At 33.6% G+C, this 6,000-nt stretch overlaps 1 protein-coding gene across 1 annotated transcript in view; it reads right to left on the minus strand.

The window, feature by feature from the left end:
• LOC145684024 (sialate O-acetylesterase-like) overlaps window positions 1–2,200 on the minus strand; it is a 39,513-nt gene extending 37,313 nt beyond the window's left edge. The window contains exon 1 of the mRNA XM_081755840.1: window positions 2,052–2,200. The gene's annotated coding sequence lies outside the window, so the exon portion shown is untranslated. The remainder of the gene's footprint in view (window positions 1–2,051) is intronic.
• Between the last annotated feature and the right edge of the window lie 3,800 nt (window positions 2,201–6,000).

Consider the following 6,000-nt stretch of genomic DNA (forward strand, 5'->3'; position numbering starts at 1 on the left):
TCGCATATCTATAAATATGTTGTGTGTAGGAATATAATTTGATAACGAATTCGCCCGGTATTTCTTATAATGTTAGTATGTGTATAATCAGCAAAACCATGTATGTTGGAAATTTCATGTCAAAAGAGCAGTATATAAGAACAATAAAACGAAAATAAAACTTTCTTGTCCATTTCGCAACATTTTGTTTTACTCATTCTAATTTTCGTATTTGTAATGCTTTTCCTATGAAATTTACCACAAATATACATTTCCTGATTATACACATAGTATCAGTGTTAAAAGTACCCTGCAAAGTCATTATCAAATTATATTCTTACATGGAAACAGTTATAGATATCCGACAATCATCTTGGACATGAGTGTACATTACTATGAATCTCAATTTTAAAATGTATCATTTTAGTGTAAATTACAATATATTAAGAAAAACCTCCATTGCTTCTAATATCCATCGAGTGCATTAAATTTAATTTATGATTCGTAGATCGACAAAGTTTATCTCTCTCGTGTTTATTTGTACCTTTAGAATTTTGTTTAAAATATTTTTATGTACTTCTTTAAAAATAATTTATGTGAGCTACGTATTAATACAATATTTTAATCTACATAATTACATTTGTACTCAAGTTTAGTAACCAGAAAAGGAAATGTATACATTAAATACATTTCAGTGGACTTTCCGTTGATTCGCGTTTCTCATCTACAAAGAACACGGTCCATTTAACCTTATGGTAATGAAAACAACTTTTGTCCCTTAATATGCTTTCGCTAGGAGTTTGATAAATGTCACTTTTAGTGTTCCTCTTACTATCATCAATCGTCGTACACGGAAGATTAGAATTTATCTAAATATGTACGAAAAATTAATTAATACTTTCATACTAGCACATATATTATAAAACACATTTATCATATTTATTAGGGGAAACCGGAGTATTGTCGAACACCGGAATTATATCAAACACCCGTTTTGGTTGGAGAATGCTCTTAAAGATTAGTCGATAACGGATAGAGTTTGTACCCTAGAGGTTATAGTTCAGTGAGAGTCGTTGAGGCCATTAGCGTTAATCACTTATTTTGTTGTATTTCCCGAATGCCTTATAACTTTGGGTCTACATTCTAGGTAAGTTTTCTTCTGTTGTACATACACAGTAAATTGTTAGAGATCAGACTATATTATTTCAACATTAATTATGTGTAATGCCATTGGCTGTAATGCACTCAACAAGAAGTTCTAACTTCTACAGTCAAATGGCGTCTAACGTGACAATGTCGGACAGAAAGTTCTTGATTCCTCGGAATCAAATATCGAATGTAAGAATTTGACTCATAAAGATTGCAATTCTTAGAAACAAAAGGTTAATGCATTCATAGGTGATTTCTGCACTTACGCCTAATGCTATGTTTTGATTTTTATCATAATTTTCTTAGATTCGTATTTCTTTGTTTGTTTCACCAGAGTAACTTTCGTAGCGTAGCTTTCTTTTAAAACAAATGAAAATATAATAGATGAGTTTGTTCATATATTACAGTACATCTTCTAATGTGTTTTTAATTCAATTTCGTGTCTTTTAAAAAGTGCACTTTCCCCTGAACAGCATGTACAGGATCACCCCGTCAACTCGGACGATCCCGAACAAAGACATACGTATATGCTTATAGAAACTGACAGTTTAGGTTTGAAAACTTTGCTTTTAATTTCCTATTGCACTTACTAAGTAGAAGATTCTCTCAACTTTCTGTGGAGAAGATATCTCAATTTTTTCTCTAAATATAATAAGATTTCTTTATATTGCAACCTAGGGTGTTCGTGAATATTGCCATTTCTCCTACGTTAATCTGTGGTAGTGAGATAAGAAACGCATCTTTTAGTACGATGGTAATTACTGACGCAAGTCAGTATTAATAACGAAAGGGATTCGATATTCAAATCATAAAATACAAGTACTACTAAAACTGCTTGGTCAACCTTCGCCCTCTTGGGATGTTACATCATGAAGTTTAAGTTTTAGATATCCAGATTTTTAGTTATAAATAACATCACTTACCTTCCTAATATTACATAAACCTGCACTGGTAAACAAACTGAATTCAAGTTCAGCTTTTATATGCCAATTTCAATCAAACAACATTAATGATAATCAAAAGATAAAGAAATCATAGTTTTAGTACTGAGAACATGTCTGTATGATTACAAGTAAATATTGAATGAGCGAATCAGCTTAAGAGTGTGTGTAATAGGAGTGTTTGCCTCGAGACAAAACAACAAGATTTGATAGGTCCTGGTAAGAAGGTCGTCACTCTTATCACACTTCTGATAAGAATGTGTATGAAATTCATGGCTAGACAATTAAATTAATTTAATCTTGAAATAGGAAACAATGTAAGTCCTCGATGTACGTACGTTCCGAAGTTCAATCATATTTACTTTTCTGTACCTGCACTGATATAATGAAGAATTGTAATGTTATCACTTGGTTGCTATGACATATGCATGTAATACTATTGAGATCTTCAAGTGATATAAAATTCTCATTGTTTATTAATTTTAAAGTTTGAGGTTGGATCTTATGAGGGACATGATTACCGTTTTTCAATTTCTACGAGTCATCTCCGCAGATCTAGTGGCTAGCGTGCGTGCCTTCCGTGGGCTAGGTGCCGTGTTTGCTTCTTGGTGGTAGAGTCTTGACACAATTGAACGTATTATACTTAGGTTTATATAGAGGTAGTATTATTAACACAGTAGTCTATAGGTATTGTTGCCATAATTTTTTGATTCAAAATACGGACAAGCCTTAAAATGACGATCCATCCAAGATACGGTGCCCAAACACAGAACAAATATTTTGAAATTTCTTACCTAAAAATCATCTTTTTAGGTTATCACACAATTACTTTCTGTAATCCTTAAAACACTATTGGAAACTAACATGTTTTATATTTTTCATTAACTAAATATAATAAATCATGCAATTAAATTACGTATATCACATCTAACCAAAAGAACCCTGAAATGGAAAATTGAGATACTTTTTTTTTTTTTAAACTTACTTTATTAATAGTAACTAAAATATAAGTTATATGATGAAAACACAATTCTTTTCGTCCGAGATTTTAGCGATTCCTGGCAGCTCCAAAATCTGTCAAATACGGACATTTTCTATTTCATGTTTTGTACGATACAGACACGGATACAGACCCAAAAATACAAACAGTCTGTACAAAATACGGACATATGGGGATCCTATCTATAGGAGACTTTAACAGTTTCGTTCGGAGACCCAAACAACAGCAAGATAGTCATGGAAATGTAAACATTCTGGCTCAGGCATGTTTGTTTTCCCACGTAAAGCGCATTGACTAGGCAGTTCTTTCTGATTTCTTTTCAGAACTGGCAGTTTCCATCAGCTTCATCTTTCAACAATATGAAACATGACCTTATTATCATCTGGATGTTTGGCAATACTTGAACACGATGCTTTCTTACAGGGTGACTGGACAAAGCGGAACCTTGGATTCAGGCATCTATAAGTAGCCTTTAGAGCGCCTGACCTAATGCAGTGCGATGTATCCCCTGAAGATGCATTGAAGATATTGTTCATGTACAATCTTATTTGAAAAACCGGACAGCTACTTCTTTTGAAAAGCCATATACCCTAACTTACGTTTGGATTTATTAAAACAAATGTAGATTTTCTGAGGGTAAATTGAGATTTTTGTTTAGAACCAAAGCATTTGAATTTCTTGCGTACGGTTGCAAGCATATGGCCTCTTAAAGCAGTGTAGATGGCCAAGATTTTTTGAACAAAATTGTACAATTGTTACTAACAATTATAGGAGGTAGAGTCCTCAGTGCTAGAATACCTATAGCGTGGTGGATCCCTAATTCGATCCTTGATCATGTGGGTTCGGATAGCGTCATGTCTGTAGATTTTCTCGAGATTCACTTCCCACATTACCATTAAACTAATTATTTAATAATCATTCGCTCTCATTAATCATCTGTCTTCTTTAGGTTACGAAGTATAATACTGGGACGAAAAACTAGAGACTTTATTAGAGTTTTAGTACTTACAATTATGGATGTGTGGAAACTCTGATCTTCATTGTCTTGGGTTCAGTGATAATGAACATAGTTCAACGAGAGCGAAAAATATCAGCTTCAGCTTTGATATTTCTGGTGGCAATTAAGGAAGATCACTTACAAGTGAATAATACAAATTGTAATGATATTTTCTTCCTACTAATATGATAAGGATCTTCTTGTGTTCGTAAACTTCATATTGAAACCTGAAAATTGATTTTGAAACACTCTGTGCAAGAAGTTATATAGATATTAATACTGTCTCTTCAAGTCACTATTCATACGAGTATTAAAGTTGTTACTAAGTACTTCGCCAACACATATGTTTCTACCTGTGTTTTTGACTTATCCTTTAATAATCTTCGGACATCCATTTAATTATTCTTGAAGAATTTCTACTTCCCTGATCATACTCTTTTGTTGGAGACCAGAGGAAAGGTCAGTAAATGAGTTGAATAAACAATTTCATCAGTTTTGAGAAATGTAAAATAACAGAATACACAACTTAGTAATATTATGAATTTTAGTCACATTATGTAGAACATTTCGCAAGGGTTCTAGTTAAACTAGTAGAGCATGATTGTTTAGGTTAGTGCTCGGTCAGTCACTGGATATGATAATCGCTTATGATGCAATATTGTTTGCTTTAGGGATATGATTATTATTATCAACATAGGTAATCTGGCAATATCGGAAAATCATTTTCTGCGAATTGAGAAACTTTCATCCATCATCGATGATCTCTGGTGTGAATGATGATGGGAGAATTAGTGGAATGACATTGTGGGGGGAAACGGAAGTACCCCGAGAAAACTCACGGACACCACGTTCTTCACTACAACTTACTTGGGTGATCGAACCACGGACCTCATACAAGAGATAAACGCGCTATCACTGAGCACTGTGCCTTCTACGATTGTACATGACAAGTTTATTATGTCATATTCTATGGCTAAGGAAAATAAGAATGAGAAGGCAGTCAGCGAGAAGATTTAAGTTTTAGTAAGAGAGAAAGAATAAATTGAGAGCCTGTATGTTAGCTGGCACAAACTGTGTGGCCTAGATATTGAAGTAGAAACGTAGTGGGCAAGAATGATAAAGGGTTAATATACGAACTTCGAAACGTGTTTAAGAAAGTTGTAAATAAGTTATCTATATACGTATATAAAATTGAAAATCAGTATATTTGTGACTCTAAATCTCCTGAACCGCCCGACCGATCTCGATTAAATTTGTAACATGAATGAGGTTCGAGGCTGGGCTGGTTTTAGGATATTCACTTTGATGGTAGAACTGAGGGTTTGGGGGAGGGAGTATAAAAATAAATAAAACTTAATAACCCCTGAACCCCTCGACCGATCTTGATCAAATTTTTAACATAGATGAGGTTCAGACCTGGGATCTTTTTTTTATGATTTAAATTTGATGGAGCAACGTAGGGGAGGAGAAGGAGACGGAGATATATAAAAATCAATTTATGTAAGACTGAAAGTCACTATATTTGTAACAATAACACTTGAACTATTTGACAGATCTCAATCAAATTTTCAAGATATATGAGGTTTGGATCTGGAAACACTTGTGTAATTTCACTTTAACGGTAGATTCTAGGGGAGGGGAAGAAAACGTATAAATAAAAAGTAATACAACCTAATAACTTTTGAACCACCCAACCAATGTCGATCAAATTTTCAACATATATGAGGGTTGAGCCTTTGGTGTTTTTTTATCGTTTCACTTTGACGAGCCAACGTAGGGGAGGGAGAGGGGGAGATATATGTAAAAAAATAAAACTAAAATGACTGGCTTTGTGACTTCTTCACTCTTGAACCACCTGACCGATCTCAATCAAATTTTCAACATACATGAGTTTATGGGCAGGATTACTTTAGGTTATTCACTTTGGCGATGCA

This window comes from Thermobia domestica, chromosome 4 (assembly GCF_964235325.1).
Source record: "Thermobia domestica chromosome 4, izTheDome1.hap1.1, whole genome shotgun sequence".
In the NCBI taxonomy this organism is placed as follows: Eukaryota; Metazoa; Arthropoda; class Insecta; order Zygentoma; family Lepismatidae; genus Thermobia; species Thermobia domestica.